The sequence below is a fragment of the Oncorhynchus mykiss genome, chromosome 2, assembly GCF_013265735.2.
Source record: "Oncorhynchus mykiss isolate Arlee chromosome 2, USDA_OmykA_1.1, whole genome shotgun sequence".
Lineage (NCBI taxonomy): Eukaryota > Metazoa > Chordata > Actinopteri > Salmoniformes > Salmonidae > Oncorhynchus > Oncorhynchus mykiss.
The window spans coordinates 86,730,848-86,750,640 of record NC_048566.1 but is presented as its reverse complement, the minus strand read 5'-3'; the positions used below and the strand labels follow the sequence as shown (position 1 = coordinate 86,750,640).

Sequence of the window (19,793 nt, the reverse complement as noted above, 5' to 3'; positions counted from 1 at the left end):
GCTTATGCTAAGTGATACATGTGGAGTCTGATGTTCTATTCCTAGTTATATAGACTTCCACATGACTAGAGGTCAGTAGTTTATACTCGAGACCAAGGACAAGACATACTGTATGTCTAAGAGTAGTGAATGACTGTATGTACACAGAAAACATATAAACGCAACATGTAAAGTGTTGGTCCCATGTTTCATGAGCTGAAATAAAAGATTCCAGAAATGTCCAATATGCACAAGAAGCTTATTTCTCTCAAATGTTGTTCACAAATTTGTTGACATCCCTGTTAGTGAGCATTTCCCCTTTGCCAAGATAATCCATTCACCTGACAGGTGTGGCATATCAAGAAGCTGATTAAACAGCATGATCATTACACAGGTGCACTTTGTGCTGGGGACAATGAAACGCCACCATTGTGAACGTTGCCCCATGGTGGCGGTGGGGTTATGGTATAGGCAGGCATAAGCTGACAACAAACATTTTATCGATGGCAATTTGAATGCACAGAGATACCGTGACGAGATCCTGAGGCCAATATCGTGCCATTCATCCCCCTCCATCACCTCATGTTTCAGCATGATAATGCAAGGCTCCATGTCGCAGTTCTTTCATGGCCTGCATACTCACCAGACATGTCATCCATTGAGCATGTTTTGGATACTCTGTATCGACGTGTACGACAGCGTGTTCCAGTTCCTGCAAATATCCAGCAACTTCGCACAGCCATTGAAGAGGAGTGGGACAACATTCCACAGGCCACAATCAACAGCCTGATCAATTCTACGTGAAGGAGATGTCGCGCTTCCTGAGGCAAATGTTGATCACACCAGATACATGCTAGTTTTCTGAGCCACGCCCCTACTTTTTTTGTAAAGGTATCTCTGACCAACAGATGCATATCTGATTCCCAGTCAAGTGAAATCAATAGATTAGGAGCTAATTAATTTGTTTCAATGGACTGATTTCCTTATATGAACTGTAAACTCAGTAACATCTTTGAAATTGTTGCATAGTGCGTTTATATTTTTATTCAGTACTAACCATAAGGACTTGATATTTCATGATATTTCTGGAGGTACTGTTGTAGGGGAATATCCTGGATCAAACAGCAGCTGTTTGCTGTAATTTGATGTTTCATAACTTTTTAAATTACAGTGTATTGATTCAGAAAACAATCTATGAGAAAATAAATTGGTTTAGCTATATGAGCCAGTCAAGTGGGACAAATACTTTACTTGTGATTTGTTGATTAACTCAGAACTGGTTGGGAAAGCCAAGCTTTAGCAAGAGACGTTATTATTTTTTCATTTTACTTGTACAGAAACTGTCTTTAGTCAGCAATGTGTTCTGTGTGTAACAGCTGTAGGGGGTAATGTGAGAAACAACATTTTACAAAGGCAAAGGTGAGCATTTAAATTCCCATTTAGTTGAGGGTAAAGTACAGAACAAAAACTGTAATCCCTGTCTATCTATGTAAGTGAGGGTCAGAGAATGATCATACACATGTACTGTATGTCCATGGGACATTTTTCGAAATCAAAAGTATTGCATAAAGTATAAACTGGCAGTGAACCAACTAAAACCATGGACTGTGTAGAGTTCTGTACAATACAGTAAGGATCCAACCAGAGAGGAGGGGAACTAGGAATACTGAATGTGTTCTGTTCTGCCAAAGCAGTGGGCCTTCAGACTCTGCTTGTACAGCGTACAGGGGGAAAGAGAGCATCTGCACACTGCATATCAAAGCTCTTCACCACACACAATCCATATTTAATTCCATATCATCAATATCCCGGAGGAAAACATCAGTGTTCACATGAAAAGCGTTCTTCACTCTGACCACATTTGATCAAAGCACAAGAGCATCTGAATGAATAAAGATTTTTCTTGTATTATTAGAACTGGCAAATCTCCTAAAACTAATATCCATGAAATGGAAATGCTTCAGTAACATTGACATACAGTGTTATATCTTCTGGGGTAAGGCAGGTAAGGAGTTGAGAGTATTTGGTTTGAATAATAAAGAGACATGAATGTCAAATAGGATGACACAAAATGTATAAAATAGTGGTATATGTTCTATTAAATGCATGAATAACTGCATACAGTTTAAAATAATTTACTGGATCATATTGTACCTCCTACCATTATAAACTTCACCACCAAAGCTATGGTCAAATAAAGTTTCATTAATGAATTCAGCAGGGCTCAAGACTCCAGAGCACCTGTACTCTGATGATTAGATGGCTTAGTTTATTGGAAATGGACCATACAGTAGAAATTGCCTTACGTATGTTGGTTCTGTTTTTCTGTGCACCGTTTTATTTACTTAACAAATAAGGAATACTCAAAATGTGCACTTATAAATCATAACAATTTTACTCAAAATACAGCTGTAGACAGAAGTCAAAGATCATTCATCAAACATACAACTGATGTCTCTCATGAGCTGCCCCATAGGAAAAGTTGCTTTTATCATGCTTGTAGTCAACCCCCTGTGATGTCACTGCATACGTTGTTACCTGCTACTCCTCAGACCAAGCCGATGCATACACAGCTATACAAACTTGCAAGAGATACAATAGTTCCAATGTTTTCTAAGGCTCAGCAGTAAATGTCCACTCCCCCAAGTTGATTTATATGTCCACCCCATGCCATAATTCACACATTTCCCAGATTATTTTTTTAATAAGAGGCAGACTTAGAAAAGACTGTGGAATAATTATAAAATCTTACAATTAATATATATATATTGTTAATCTGTAGGACCCTATAAATGTAGAGGAGGAGGGGTCCCATAGCCCCTCCCCTTCTATTAAGACAACATAAGCATAATAAATTATTATAATACATCAAACATTTGGTGCAGCCCCTATCATGACCCCAATTTGACCCCATCACCTATAAGCCAATTAAAGTACCCAGACATTCACTTAACTGGACAACCATGAGTAAACAATTTTGAGTTCTCACATGCAAAACTTTTAATTGCTCTAAAAATCTGTTTGGCATGTTAAACACAGTTTGTGTGTTTGTCTGCCTGCATTTACACAGGTAGACAATTAAGATTTTTTTTCCCTCCACTAACTGATATTTTTTCAAATCAGATATTTTTTAGAAATCAGAATTGGGCTGCCTCTGCGCAGCCTAAGATCAACGCATAATGTGAAGAAATGGATAGGAAAACACTATGACTGCGTTTACACATGCAGCCCAATTCTGTTTTTTTTCTCACTATTTGGTATTTTGACCAATCAGATTTTCTCTGAAACACCTCTGATGTGATTGGTCAAAAGACCAATTACTGGCGAAAACAAATCACAATTGGGCTGCTTATGTAAACATAGCCTGTGTAGTTTGTAGAACCATACAAAACATTACTTTTTTGTGTGTCTCGTCAAAAATTCAGAACTGTAATTGCATCCTAATATTTTCTACTCTGGAAACATCTGAACATACTGCTCCAGAGACTTATCTGCCCTAGTTTCCTCCACCAATCATTGAAGGATTATCTCAAATTGTTGCACCTGAGTAAGTTCCACCTTGCTGGTTTTGATTACCACCAGGTTAAGCTGCTTGAGAATTTGACAAATATACTTTACATGACACCAACCAAATGTTTCTGTCAGCACAATAATCTGTGGTGTTAAACACACATTTTTGGAAACAGATAACGAAACACCAGCATAGCATGTGTGCTGCAGCTCATTCATGATGGCTGTGTCTGTCTACCTTTTAAGGTAACTATGTTTCTATTTTAGTTTTTTCTTCACTTCTAAATTTCAATTCGATAGCCTAGTAATTATTTTGAAGTGATTTCTGTCCTCTTTTGCTGCATGATTCTGTTTTGCCTGTTAAATGTAGCAGTAAACTGGATCTTTTCCAAGAGGTATGGGAATGTTCAATTGTCAATAAAAATAAATGTAAAAAAAGCTACAGTCTGGGATTGTCACATCCATGAAAATAATTATTCTGTTAACCCCATCTGAACCCAAAATATAATTGATGTTTGTAAACCATTTGTTTACAATTATTTTATGTAAAGCGTTAAAACATGGTAAATTTGGATCTCATGGACTTTCAATCCCTGCATCTAGACTACAGTCTATGAATTTGAGGGATTACATTTTCCTAGCGTCATTCCTCAACTGATTAATGTAACAAGTGGTGGAATGGCTTCTTTAGAAAAATGTCATCCCAGGATGAGCCTTTTCAACCACTAGGAGATTGCACATAATCTTAGAACGTCTGTATTTATTTGAATCTCCTAGTATGTTATACTAAAAGTATTCATTTATTTCAGGCTGCAGTTATGGCTATGCTGTGTGTACAGCGTCTCACTGTGGAGCCCCAGTACTACAGAGCTGCACATTATCCCAGCCAGCATGACCAGGTCCACAGTTCCTCAGCCTGGAGTAGCACTTTTCCTGCTGACCTCCGGTCAAAAAGTGCTCCAGTAGATTTCCGCTTAACTATACCCTTCCAACGCCTCTCAAGTCCACCGACAACCTCTACCAGTAGTCCTGGCTCTAATCAGAAAGGCGGCACCCCTTGTGCTGGTCCTGCTCAGGGGGGCCCAGACCCAAACCAAGATTAGTCTGCCCCCAATGGCTCTGACACCCAGAGAGAAGTTTCCCATAGCCCCATTGGAAAGATCCAAGGTGTAAAGTTGTTTTTTATCCCAGATAAGATGGAGCTAACGGATTTGACCAAACCTCAAACTGGAAAGACCAGCTGTGCCATTTACCCTATTCCCTTAGCCATTGGTCCCCCCCCCAGTATGAGACAAATCGCAGTGGCTATTACTCGCATACCACATCTTTCCCCATGTATTATTCAAACCCAACTTCTTCAGTTTACCCTGTTCCAATGTGGTATGGTCCCACTCAGGATGTTGAGGTTCCCAATGGTTATAACCCAGGTCAGGTAAAGCCTCCCACTAACTTTGGCAAAGGACCATTTCTCCCAAACCAATCACTGCAGCTGGTCCTGCACCAGTTGGCTCAAGTACCCCCTCAGCCTGGAAATGTTCCTAGTGGACATTACCAAGGTCTGAAGAACCCCACTACTACCCAATTTGGGACACCCTAGACTGGAGGAGGACAGGCTGATAAGAAATCCTCTCCTGTCCAGACAGGAAATAAACCTGATTCCTCCAGAATGGAAAGCTCTCAAAACCTGCACTCCAGCAATATAACCCCAGCTGTGACCCTCCTTATAGTGTAGGTCAGTATAAATATAAACCCCCAACTCCAATCAAACCTGACCCTGTGCCCACCAATGTTGGCTATGGCCAAAATGGAGGAGCTCTTAGTGGTTACTACTACCCGGGTCAGGAAAACCTCTCCCCAGGTTATTTTGGCAAAAGACTGACTGAACAAACTATGCCTCCAAAACCTACTGTTGACCCTGTACCCAATACCTCTGATCCTATCCACTATGGAAACTATTTTCTAGTTCAAACTAAACCTTCCATCTCAAATTCAGGAATAAGCCAGGCTGGTAAGAAACCTTCAGTCCAGAAAGGTAGTGAACTTGGTCCACCAAGCCCCCAAATAAGACCTGTCCCCCCCAGAATTATACCCAAGATATGGCTCTCCTTACAGTGTGGATAGCCACAAGTAGGAACTCTCAGCCACCTTTTCACAGCACTTGGACCACAAACCTGCTTTGGAAGTCAACATGTTTGCACCTTTTCACAGTGGATTAAACCCGAATGCAGCCAACCAGTTCGCCCAGATTACCAGTGATTCAAGCATGGAGGCTGAGAGTGGTGAAGAGCCTAGTCCTGTCCAACCCACTCCTGAATCAGATGAAGGTGCAGGTCCCAGAGGATTTATGCCACAAATACTTCCTCAGAGAAACTACGCCCATTCCTAGAGTGGAGGCTCCCGTGGTGATGTCGTTCCAGGAAGACCTGAATTCAGGATGACTTAAGTGCAGGTATGATTGGTTTATTGACATCACAATTTTATTGCAGTTTCAAGATTACGTTTATTTGTCTGCGTATTCCATAGATGGAAAGAGGACAAATATTTGTATCTGTGCCATTATGGTGTCTGTGATGGTACCATTGTGGCCATCTCCATTTTAAAGTAGTGAATTTTCATATTGTTTTAAAATAAACAAAATACATGCAATGCTAGTAAGGTATACACAGCATGCAGTGCTGGAGTGCTGAGCCAAATATTGTCATTTATTGTGGTCACTAGATTGTGGTGATGCAGCTTAAAGACATTTACAATTCATGGGTAACCCAATTTTAAAGAATGCTCTGATCATTGGCTAATCACTCCCATCACTCTATAGGAATCACCAACCCAGTTTACTACTTTAAATTGGTGTAAGCCCTCAATGGCAATGTCATGCTATGACTGGTTGTATCAATCTACAGCCTTCTTTCTACCTCTATGGTCTATTCACATGTAATTCTGGGCACATTCATAAAGCAGAGTAAGAGTGGTGATCTGGGATCTGTTTTAGATTATAATGAATGGACAGTGGGGACCTCATCCTAGATAGGCACTCTTACCCGGAGACACTTGATGAATATGGGATCTGGTTTCTTATGGTCTAAAGGTATTCCAATTTATGCTGTAGCTTATTGTGTACTATATTAACTATACTTTGTATCTGACAGGCTCGGTGATCTCCTGACCATGGACTTCAATTCTCTACAGCACTTTGATTACTAATAAATAATTCAATATTTCACTGGAGGTCCTTTGTCTATTAACTATGTGGGCTATTGGCTCTGACCAGTAAGAAACTTGGTCTAAACATGGCTCTTAAAGCTTCAGGGGCTTTGCGTGTCAAGAGTATCTAATATGGGTTACACTCAACCCAAGTTAGAGAAATCTTTCTTTAGTTGGTTTAAATGCATCTGCAGGGGTCTCATTACTTGCTTTGTTCTTTAGTAGTAAATGCACTTTAATTTAATTAAATCAGATTTGTACAGCCAAAGCAGTGTTGGGCAAAACTGCATATTAAAGGCCCATGGCAATCAACAAGGTTTTTCTGTGTTTTATATACATTTTCAAACTGAGGTTGGAATAATGTGAAAATAATGCAGTTTTGAAAAGAACACCTGAAATTTCAGCCGGTTTTGGTGGGATTGAGTTTTGGAAGTTAGACCAATTAGTTTCAAACCTATGTCAATAATGGATAGTTTTTAGGTTACAGATCCCTCCCAATAAGGCCATTCACTCAGTCCTAGCAAAATTATTGCTTGAGAAATTCTTCTTTGCTAAGAAGCTTTTAAAAACCCATTTCTGACCATATCAATTCAAGATAACAGTATGAAGGTACTTCATTGTTACCTGAATTATTTTATATTGAGGTAAACTGCTGCATTGGACCTTGAAAGAATGGCATAAGCTTGAATGCACTAGGTGTGAGGAAATACCATTTGATTTTTGTTCAAACATCCTTAACGTTTCTGAGATTACATCTTTATAATGAGGACTAGAAGTAACTCCACAGGGTTTAAGCTAACACTGCAATTACATTCTGTACATATCAACTGGAATTCACAGATTTGTGAAATACAATGGATGTCAAAAGTTGTCATGAGATGCCTTGCTCTATGGTCCATATCAGCTGCTAGAAACCTTTGGCACCATTACAAATGAGGATATTGTCTATTCAACCATGTATGATTTTGTCACTCAATGAGTTGTAGCTGTGGGTGGCAGGTGTGGTAATTTGACTTGTCACGTGTATGGCATTTATGTGATAAGATGTCGGCAACTGCGCAGTGCGACATTGCATAGAGGGTGTGTTCAAAAGAACTCCAGATCAAAGAAATGCTCTTTTATTGGGGCGTCTCACAGGAGACACGTTAACTTCAAAGACTAACGAGTTGGAGCTCTTCCTTTGCAATAGGTCTGGGCGGCATCACTGAAGCACATCAGCTGTAAACAAACCCTGCATATTCATAGGAACTGACATACCATGTCATCATTCTTGTTTAACATGAGCCCCCACCTATTTGGTCCTGCCCCACTTGTTACTGCTCTGGCTGCTAGCTACTGTATGACAAATAGTGATAGTGGTATTAGTGGTATTTTGACTAACTGTTTCAGTGTTTTGTTTTGTGGACCCCAGGAAGAATCGCTTTGGCAAAAGCTAATGGCGATCTGAATAAAACTTGCTTCTAATTCCTTGTATCTTAAATGGGCTAAAAGTGTAGTTGTGTAAATTATTTATTGGGAATCTACATAACACCTACCACAGATCAATCACTGTCCATAAAAGTATGACTGACGCCACCTACTGTTCAGAAACTGATGCATAGAGTATACAAGCTAATGGAAAGTAAAATTATTATACATGGTCAACTTTATTTTTTAAAGTTTCACTTGATAAGACATCTGTCTACAGCAGGGTTGCCCAGGAAGCAGATGTTAGCAATAAGAAGAGGAAGGTAACAAGCGTTCGAAAGAGATAAAGGCTGTCAGTGAGGGGAAGAGACTGGCTGAAGAGAGGAGTATGAAATTAGAATGTGAGAGAGGGGAAGGATGGATTGGGGGGCAAAAGAGGTTTAACACTGTTCAAGAAGCATGTCCAGTTAAGCTTTGAGCAACAGAAAGAGCTTAAAATTAGTCTGAGGAGCATAATCGTGCTGTCTCCATTGTACAGGGCTTTTGGGACCATTGCGGAATATGAGCTTGCCAAGTAACAAGCCTTTTAAATAGTAAGAAAAAAAAGTTTGTTTCTAAAACAAACGATGCAAGCGGTTTCCCCTGCCCTGAATTCAAGTTTGGATTGTCCTCCAGTCACAATAAGGTCCTCTCACTTCTCACAACTAGGGTTGGGTGGGCCTAAACTAATGTCCCAGCAGGGTTAAACAGGAAGGTATGTGCAGTGTCTGCATGAGAGTTTATGTATGCAACTCAACAAAAAAGCACTTAAAGGGATGCTTCTGGATTTTGGAAATAAGGCCTTTATCTACTTCCCCAGAGTCAGATGAACTTGTGGATACAATTGTTATGTGTGTGTCCAGTATGAAGGAAGTTAGGGGTAGTTTTGCGAGCCAATGCTAACTAGCATTAGCGCAATGACTGAAAGTCTATAGTTATCTGCTAGCATGCTTACAATTCTTAAATGGTGTCCACGGGTTCATATGACTCTGGGGAAGTAGATAAAGGGCTTCCTTGTCAAAATCCCAAAGTATCCCTTTAAAAAAACGATTGTTTAAAAAAGAAAATCCACTCAATGTTCTTCATGCCTACAGTATTTTCAAAGGCTAAAAACGATATAAGCACAAAGGTGCTCCTATATGAGTGGTGAGCATTCTTCAATCAGTCCTTTAAGTTTGTGGTTGGTTGGGGTGTTTGCGTCTCCATCCGTGGGTGAAGGCTTGACGCAGTGCCCTGCCTCAGGGGTCAAAGTTTGTCCCACCGTGTCACAGCACCAACTTCCTGTCTCTGTGATTGGCACGGCATGAGTGCTGGTGGCGCACCTCCAGGTGTTTGCTCATTGTAATCCATGTAAGCGTATGCCGGAAGCTTGATGCTAACAGACTTAGACTCAATGTACTTCGACTTATCCCTGAAACCAAAAACATGGGGATGAAATAAATAACTGTATAGGGAATAATATTGTAGTGGCAGTGGCCATGGGAATGGAATGCTGCAGAGTGTAGGCACACCAAATTAACACAATCATTAATACTACTCACACTGTCCTCATGAGCTCTGGGTTAGGCATACAGCGCAGGCGGTGAGAGAGAAGCTGCAAGGCTCTGAAGCAGTAGCATCATCAGCAGTCTGTACAGGGCCTTGATCAGGTACGGATTGTTCTCCAGCAGCTGAAGATGTAAGTCTAGACAAACACAGAAAGATGAGAGACAGGTGTGTGTGTAGTGCTGTGTGATGCCATTCAGTGTGTGTGTTCAGGTCTAATATTGGTGCTGTGAGACTCACAGGTAATGATGGAGCTCTTGATCAACTGAACAAGCTTGTCCACTTCCATGAGGAATTCCACAGTCACCTCCAAGTCACCACTACATGGCTAACATAAAGGAAATATAGTATAATATACACACCAATAGAAATACACTATGAGGTGTAATAATACTGATATGCAAAATGTATATCAAAGACAAGTAGAAAGGATACAACTTCTGGATGAGGTCGTAGGCATGGCGAAAGTTCTTTGTCAGGAAGCAGTGGGACAAGGTGGCCACAGGGTTGTAACACCAGGAGCAGTACAGGCAGCAGAACAGGGCATTGCTCTCCTGCAGGGGGTGCCAGACACACACAAGGGCACCAGACACACATTACAACTCAATCCATTCAATAAATTCATTGAAATTCAAGTCCTCTGTCACTTTTTCCCAATTCCTAATTTGTTTTATTTGGAAACTTCCTGAATTGAAAATTACCCAGATCCAGGTGGCCAGCCATACAGCATCATCCACTCAGATATTACAACTCTGCTTTCAACACCATTGTGCCCACAAAGCTCATCCCTAAGGTAAGGACCATGGCTCTAAACACCTCCCTCTGCAACTTGATCCTGGACTTCCTGACGGGCCGCCCCCAGGTGGTAAGGGGAGGTAACAACACATCTGCCACGCTGATCCTCAACACTGGGGCCCCTCATGGGTGCGTGCTCAGTCCTGTCCTCTACTTCCTTGTTCACCCATAACTGCATGGCCAAGCACGACTTCAACACCATCATTAAGTTTGCCGATGACACAACAGTGGTAGGCCTGATCACCGACAACGATGAGACGGCCTATAGGGAGGAGGTCAGAGACCTGGCCATGTGGTGCTAGGACAACAACCTCTCCCTCAACGTGATCAAGACAAAGGAGATTATCGTGGACTACAGGAAAAGGAGGGCCGAGCATGCCCCCATTCTCATCGATGGGACTGTATTTTGTATTTGTATTTATGGATCCCCATTAGCTGCTGCCAAAGCAGAAGCTACTCTTCCTGGGGTCCAGCAAAATTAAGGAAGTTTAAAAACATTACAATACATTCACAGATTTCACAACACACTGTGTGCCCTCAGACCCCTACTCCACCACTACCACATATCTACAGTACTAAATCCATGTGTATGTATAGTGTGTATGTTATCGTGTGTGTGTGTGTGTGTGTGTGTGTGTGTGTGTGTGTGTGTATGCCTGTGTCTGTGCCAATGTTTGTGTTGCTTCACAGTCCCCGCTGTTCCAGAAGGTGTTTTTTAATCTGTTTTTATTCAATCTAATTTTACTGCTTGCGTCAGTTACTTCATGTGAAATAGAGTTCCATGTAGTCATGGCTCAATGTAGTACTGTGTGCCTCCCATAGTCTGTTCTGGACTTGGGAACTGTGAAGAGACCTCTTGCAGCATGTCTTGTGGGGTATGCATGGGTGTCCGAGCTGTGTGGCAGTAGTTTAGACAGAGTTTGCATTCAACAAACTCTCATAAATAAAAGTAGTGATGAAGTCAATCTCTCCTCCACTTTCAGCCAGGAGAGATTGACATGCATATTATTAATATTAGCTCTCTGTGTACATCCAAGGGCCAGCCGTGCTGCCCTGTTCTGAGCCATTTGCAATTTTCCAAGTGATTTTTGAGCCAAGTGATTTTTCGTGGCACCTGACCACACGACTGAACAGTAGTCACAGGGTTACAATATAGGGTTACTCCAAGCAGTTTAGTCAGCTCAACTTATAAGATTTAGTTGAGGTTTAGGGTTGCGTGAGTGTTTTGTTCCAAATACAATGCTTTTAGTTTTAGAAATATTTAGGGCTAACTTATTCCTTGCCACCCACTCTGAAACTAACTGCAGCTCTTTGTTGAGGTTTGCAGTCATTTCAGTCGCTGTAGTAGCTTACGTGTATAGTGTTGAGTGAAACTAAATACATACTGTAGACACTCTGGCTTTACTCAAAGTCAGTGGCGTGTCATTAGTAAAAATGGGAAAAAAGCAAGGGGCCTAAACATCTACCCTGGGGAATTCCTGATTCTAACTGGATTATATTTGAGATGCTTCCATTAAAGAACACCCTCTGTGATCTGCTAGACAAGTAACTCTTTATCCACATTATAGCAGGGGTGTAAAGCCATTACACAGTTTTTCCAGCAGCAGACTATGATCGATAATGTCAGAAGCTGCACTGAAGTCTAACAAGACAGCCCCCACAATTTTATCATCAATTTCTCTCCGCCAATCGTCAGTTATTTGTGTAAATGCTGTGCTTGTTGAGTGTTCCTCCCTATAAGCATGCTGAAATTCTGTTGTCTATTTGTTTACTGTGAAATATGATTGTATCTGGAGTGGAACAGGTTGAGAGCTTCAAGATCCTTGGTGTCCACATCACCAACGAACTGTCATAGTCCAAACACACCAAGACAGTCATGAAGAGGGCACGACAACGCCTATTCCCCGTCAGGAGATTGAAAATACTTGGCATGGGTCCTCAGATCCTCCAAATGTTCTACAGTTGCACCATTAAGAGCATCACCGCCTGGTATGGCAACTGCTCGGTCTCCGACTGCAAGGTACTACAGAGGTTAGTGCGTACGGCCCAGTACACCACTGGGGACAAGCTTCCTGCCATCCAGGACCTCTATACCAGGTGGTGTCAGAGGAAGGTCCTAAAAATTGCCAAAGACTCCAGCCACCCTAGTTTGTAAGTAACCATTTCACTGTAAGGTCTACACCTATTGTATTCGCCGCATGTGACAAATACAATTTGATATTACCTGAGTTTCTAAAGTCTTCGAAAGCCAAGTTAACAAACAGATCACTGACCATTTAGAATCCTACCGTACCTTCTCCACTGTGCAATTCGGTTTCCGAGCTGGTCACGGGTGCACCTCAGCCACGCTCAAGGTACTAAACGGTATCATAACCACCATCGATAAAAGACATTACTGTGCAGCCGTCCTCATCGACCTGGCCAAGGCTTTCGACTCTGTCAATCACCGTATTCTTATCGGCAGACTCAACAGCCTTGGTTTCTCAAATGACTGCCTCACATGGTTCACTAACTACTTCTCAGATAGAGTTCAGTGTGTCAAATCAGAGGGCCTGTTGTCCGGACCTCTGGCAGTCTCTATGGGGGTGCCACAGGGTTCAATTCTTGGGCCGACACTTTTCTCTGTATATATCAATCATGTCTCTCTTGCTGCGGGTGATTCCTTGATCTACCTCTATGCAGATGACACCATTCTGTATACATCAGGCCCTTCTTTGGACACCGTGTTAACAAACCTCCAAACAAGCTTCAATGCCATACAACACTCCTTCCGTGGCCTCCAACTGCTCTTAAATGCTAGTAAAACTAAATGCATGCTCTTCAACCGATTGCTGCCTGCACCCGCCCCCCCGACTAGCATCACTACTCTGGACGATTCTGACTTAGAATATGTGGACAACTACAAATACCTAGGTGTCTGGTTAGACTGTAAACTCTCCGTCCAGACTCACATTAAGCATCTCCAATCCAAAATTAAATCTAGAATCGGCTTCCCATTTCGCAACAAAGCATCCTTCACTCACGCTGCCAAACATACCCACGTAAAACTGACTATCCTACCGATCCTTGACTTTGGCGATGTCATTTACAAAATAGCCTCCAACACTCTACTCAGCAAACTGGATGCAGTCTATCACAGTGCCATCCGTTTTGTCACTAAAGTCCCTTATACCACCCACCACTGCGACCTGTATGCTCTCGTCGGCTGGCGCTCGCAACATATTCGTCGCCAGACCCACTGGCTCCAGGTCATCTACAAGTCTTTTCTAGGTAAAGCTCCACCTTATCTCAGCTGGTCACCATAACAAAACCCACCCGTAGCACGTGCTCCAGCAGGCATATCTCACTGGTCATCCCAAAAGCCAACACCCACTTTGGCCGCGTTTCCTTCCAGTTCTCTGCTGCCAATGACTGGAACGAATTACAAAAATCGCTGAAGTTGGAGACTTATATCTCCCTCACTAACTTTAAGCATCAGCTATCTGAGCAGCTTACCGATCGCTGCAGCTGTACATAGCCCATCTGTAAATAGCGCACCCAACTACCTACCTCATCCCCATATTGTTTTTATTTACTTTCTTGCTCTTTTTGCACACCAGTATTTGTACTTGCAGATCATCATCTGCACATCTATCACTTCAGTGTTTTGCTAAATTGTAATTACCTCGCTACTACGGCCTATTTATTGCCTTACCTCCTTACTCCATTTGCACACAGTGTATATAGATTTTTCTATTGTGTTATTGACTGTACTTTTGTTTATCCTATGTGTAACTCTGTGTTGTTTTTTTGTCACACTGCTTTGCTTTATCTTGGCCAGGTTGCAGTTGTAAATGAGAATTTGTTCTCAAGTGGCCTACCTGGTTAAATAAAGGTGAAATAAAAAATATTAAAAAATGATGTGTCGTACCCCAGGAAGACTAGATGTTGCCATTTGGCCCGGCTAATGGGGAACCTAACAAAATCATAGGTTCCAAAACTATTTTTATCAGTGTTCTCTTGAGAAGCTTGTACTTATTCAAAAGCCTTTTCAAAATCAGCTATGAAAACCAGGCCTGGTGTCCCTGGTATTTCATAGTATTCCATTGTTTCCAGTACTTGTCTTAAATTATCTCCAATGTATTGTCCATGTAAAAAACCTGTCTGATTAGGATTAATAATCTATGACAATACTTTTTAAATTCTATGCGCCAAGCATTTTTCTAGGATTTTTGCATCACAACACTGAAGTGTAAGAGGTCTCCAGTTTTTTAAATGGACTGGATCTTTATATATACCATTTGGGTCCTGTTTCGGTAATAATGATATCAGACCTTCTTGTTGCATGTCTGATAATCTACCGTTTATATAGGAGTGGTTAAAACATGCTAATAATGGTCCTCTGAGCATCTCAAAAAAAGGTTTTGTATGCTTCCACTGGTATGCCATCCAGCCCTGGAGTTTTCCCATCCTTAAAGGCCCCAATTGCGTCAAGAAGTTCCTCTGTAATTTGGCCTTCAAATGAGTCTTTCTGTACAGATGTTAATTTTACATTATTATTAGGGGGAAAAAAACATACAATTAATTTCAGTTAGTGGAGATGGAGGAGACTGAAACGAAAACATATTCTTAAAGTACTTTACTTCTTCTTTCAAAATATAATTTGATGAATCATGCGTGACTCCATCAATAAAAATGTTTTGGTTGTCACGCTCGTCATTATGATTGGACCAAGACGCGCGTGCGTAGAGTTCCACATATTTTAATTAATCGAAACTCACCAAACAAAACAAACAAGCACAAACAAAACGTGAAGCTACTTGTGTGCACACAGGCAACTATCCGTAGATAAGATCCCACAAAGCACAATGAGGAAATGGCTGCCTAAATATGATCCCCAATCAGAGACAACGATAAACAGCTGTCTCTGACTGGGAACCATACCAGGCCAACATAAACCATTAATCACCTAGATGACCCACCCTAGTCACTATCATGCCCCAACCAACAGAGAATAAACAGCTCTCTATGGTCAGGGCATGACAGTACCCCCACCCCACCCCACCCCCCAAAGGTGCGGACTCCGACTGCAAAACCTGACTCAATAGGGGAGGGTCCCGGGTGGGCATCTACTGTTGGGGGCGGCCCCGGTGCGGGGCGTAGTACCCACTCTGCTCGCAGATACGACGTCTTCCTCCATGGCGGCTCTGGTGCACTCTACCTCATCACTCCCCTCAACTATCTCACAATACTCTTCGCTCAGTCTATCCCAATATTCCTCTTCGCTATCAGACTCACCCCTCGGCTTCGCCGACCAACCCGTGTGCACCCCTCCAAATTTGGGGGGGGCTGTCTCTCGGGCTTCCGTCGTGGTCATGAACTTCGGAGTCGCCGTTGATCCTCCTTTGTTGCCTCTGTCTGCTTCCATGGCAGGGTCTTGTCCCCTGCCATAGCTTCCTCCCATGTCCATGATGTCCTCCACTCACTTTTCTCCTGGGCCCAGGATCACTGCTCTTCCTGACCACGCTGCTAGGTCCTTTGTTGCTGGGATCTTCTTTCACGCTCGTCAAAATGATTGGAACAAGGCGCAGCGTGCGTAGAGTTCCACATATTTTAATTAATCGAAACTCGCCAAACAAAACAAACAAGCACAAACAAACCGTGAAGGGGCGGCAGGGTAGCCTAGTGGTTAGAGCGTTGGGCTAGTAACCGAAAGGTTGAAGTTCAAATCCCTGCGCTGACAAGGTACAAGTTAACCCACTGTTCCTAGGCTGTCATTGAAAATAAGAATTTGTTCTTAACTGATTTGCCTAGTTAAATAAAGGTAATAAAATAAAAGCTACTGGTGTGCACACAGGAAACTATCTGTAGACAAGATCCCACAAAGCACAATGAGGAAATGGCTGCCTAAATATGATCCCCAATCAGAGACAACAATAAACAGCTGTCTCTGATTGGGAACCACATAAACCATTAATCACCTAGATGACCCACCCTAGGTTTCTTCCTAGGTTTTGGCCTTTCTAGGTGCTTCTACACCTGCATTGCTTGCTGTTTGGGGTTTTAGGCTGGGTTTCTGTACAGCACTTTGATATATCAGCTGATGTAAGAAGGGCTATATAAATAAATACATTTGACTTTATTTTGAGTGGGAGGCCCCAGGGCACAACTAAGCAAGAAGACAAGTTCATTAGAGTGTCTAGTTTGAGAAACAGACGCCTCACAAGTTCTCATCTGGTCGCAAAACACCAGTCTCAACGTCAGCAGTGAAGAGGCAACTCCGGGATGCTGGCCTTCTAGGCAGAGTTCCTCTGTCCAGTGTCTGTGTTATTTTGCCCGTCTTAATCTTTTATTTTTATTGGTCAGTCTGAGATATGGCTTTTTCTTTGCAACTCTGCTTAGAAGGCCAGTATCCCGGAGTCGCCTCCTCACTGTTGACATTGAGACTGGTGTTTTGCAGGTACTACTGTTTCTCAAACTAGACACTCAAATGTACTTGTCCTCTTGCTCAGTTGTGCACCGGGGCCTCCCACTCCTCATTCTATTCTAGTTAGAGCCAGTTTACACTGTTCTGTGAAGGGAGTAGTACACAGCGTTGTACAAGATCTTCAGTTTCTTGGCAATTTGGAATAGCCTTTATTTCTCAGAACAAGAACAGACTGATGAGTTTCAGAAGAAAGTTATTTGTTTCTAGCCATTTTGAGCCTGTAATCGAACCCGCAAATAGTGATGCTGCAGATACACAACTAGTCTAAAGAAGGCCAGTTTTGTTGCTTCTTTAATCCGAACAACAGTTTTCAGCTGTGCTAACATAATTGCAAAAGGGTTTTCTAATGATCAATTAGCCTTTTAAAATGATACACTTGGGTTAGATAACACAACGTGCCATTGGAACAAAGGAGTGATGGTTGCTGATAATGGTCCTCTGTACGCCTATGTAGATATTCCACAAAAAATCTGCCGTTTTCAGCTACAATACTCATTTACAGCATTAACAATGTCTACACTGTATTTCTGATCAATTGTATGTTATTTTAATGGGAAAATTTGCTTTTCTTTCAAAAACAAGGACATTTCTAAGTGACCCCAAACTTTCGAACGGTAGTGTATGTAATAACTCAAAACATTTTCTGGGCTAATAATGTAAGAAATAACAGAAGAAGAAAAAAATGCAAAGTTGCCATCATACCATTACCATAAGGACAACTCAGAGTATGCTATTCTGTTCTTCTAAAATAGACTACATTTTCTTCATATCATGTTTCTTTAGACCCGTCTAAAATAAATCATGGATTTATTGTGAAGGTGTAGGCTATACTAAATGGATTTATTAGACTTTTTAAAATGTAGATGTTCCAAAGGTTAGGCTGTGGACAATCAAACAGCACTTTAATTTATATCGTAATTTTTTTGTTTCTTGATGAAACTGATCTAATGACTAAATGCACCATTCAAAATCACTTAGCACTTACCTTGTGGGAGTGAGAAGCAGATGTTGCTGAAACCCAGACTCCTGTGATGCAGAGCAAATCTGAAATCAAACAGAGGCTGTTTAAAATCAGAGCTATCAGAAAACTCTTTCAAGCAAACTAGTAGCTAATGTTAGAGCTGGGTGCACCTCTAGGTGTAAATGATGAATTGATTATTGCCAGTGATCACATTGAATGAAACAGAGCAATGTGATTACTGGAAATATTGTGCACTGGAAAACCATCAGAGGACAATAAACTAAAATATAACATTTTTTGGGGGGGGAATACAGTAGAAACCTTTATTGAATCTGTTCATGGTACAAGACACAGCAATGCCAAATGTGTAATCCATGTACACAAATCCAGTACCAGAGCAAAAAGTGTGCGTGCATTGGCCGTGAATCAAACCCGGGCCTCACGTGGGGATTATTTTGCTAAACCGCCCTGAACAGTTTCCAATGCATTGTCAATGTGGTTTGTAAACCAACCCGAATGTAATATAATTCTGGGCACATGTTGACTCATTGGCGCTTCTCCATGCAGCACGTGGGAGGGGAGAGGGACGCACACTCTGTAAACAGGTATAGGTGATTCACTGGTCACTGAGCTGGCAAGCTAAAGTTAGCTAGTTAGTCACAGAAATGTACGTTCAGCCTGTTAATTATTTCAGTCCGATTTGATTTATCTTACGAAGTCAGCATGGCATAGTTTCTTTAGTTTTTGACCTTGACATAGTTGCTGGATATATACTTTCATTTCTGACATACTGGCGCTGCTAGCTAGCTAACGCTAACGACGCCAGCTGACCTCATATCTGGATGCCTCACTCTAGTCCCTGAGAGAGCAGCATACTGGTAAGTCAACTTTGCTTTCAAACTTTGTAATCATCTGTAAAGTTGTTTTACATGCAATCTTACAAGCTAGATATATATATTTTTGTTTAAAAGCCTGTTGTCATTCATTCGTTCTTTCTTTGGAGCTAGCTCTGCTATCACTAGCTAGCTAGGTGGGTAATAATGTGATGTACAGTAAGTTAAGCTAAAGTAACGTAACAGTTTTAACGTTACTGAATGACAACAATATAGCCTTGTCACTACTATTTGGCAAGTTGGTTGATTATGGGGTGCAGTAGTAGGCTAGCGTCGTTGTTATTCGTTGGGTCCCTTGACAACGTTATTTTCGACTTGTTAAAATAAGCTAATGGTTGTGTGCACTCTCACTAGACAGAATTGCGTGATTTGTTGGCAGATTTTCTAAAGAAAATAGACATGCAGTATATCAGTGTTAAATGAATTTCATTCCTATATGTTCATCAACCAATTCAATTAAAACACTCTGCCCATTTTCTAAGAATTTGCAAGAAACGTATTTGCATAAAATAGACAGAGACCAGTCTCAAAATCAACCAATAGCGTTTATTCTCGGGAGTACTCATCATAGTACAATTTACATCAGGTTATATACTAAAAATTACGCCATAGGTTTTAAAGGTCCTTCCTCCACTCCGATAATGGCAGTATAATTCACAAGCCTTCCCACATTGTCTACCACCTGTTAAATAATCTACTACTTGCCCAAGGTCTCTCCCCTCCCTGGGTAGAGACAGGATGTCCTGTAAGGAACACAGCATTCCAGCCAGTCTGATAAAAGCTCCATTCGTTTCCAACAAGGAACAGAAAGTCCTTCTAATTCTTGACGAAAACTACACACATTACATTCAATATTATAATAAGATTCATACATCCATTCAGTAACATAGTAGTATTCTGTTTAGTTATAGTTCTGATTTAAATGTATACATAATTTAGTCATTATTCATAAAAATCCCTTAACAATCAGCTATTCTCAATCAGATGAGATACACAG

The 19,793-nt window shown here is 41.4% G+C and overlaps 1 long non-coding RNA gene across 2 annotated transcripts; it reads left to right on the top strand.

Annotated features, from left to right (window-relative positions):
* The first annotated feature begins 3,326 nt into the window (after positions 1-3,326).
* LOC110533876 lies at positions 3,327-6,709 on the top strand. 2 transcript variants are annotated; one of them, XR_002475057.2, is made up of 4 exons: positions 3,327-3,526; positions 3,666-3,735; positions 4,299-5,938; positions 6,636-6,709. It is a non-coding gene; the product is annotated as an uncharacterized LOC110533876 (long non-coding RNA). The 2 variants fall into 2 exon arrangements; XR_002475056.2 differs by having other exon boundaries at positions 3,510-3,735.
* The last annotated feature ends 13,084 nt before the right edge of the window (positions 6,710-19,793 follow it).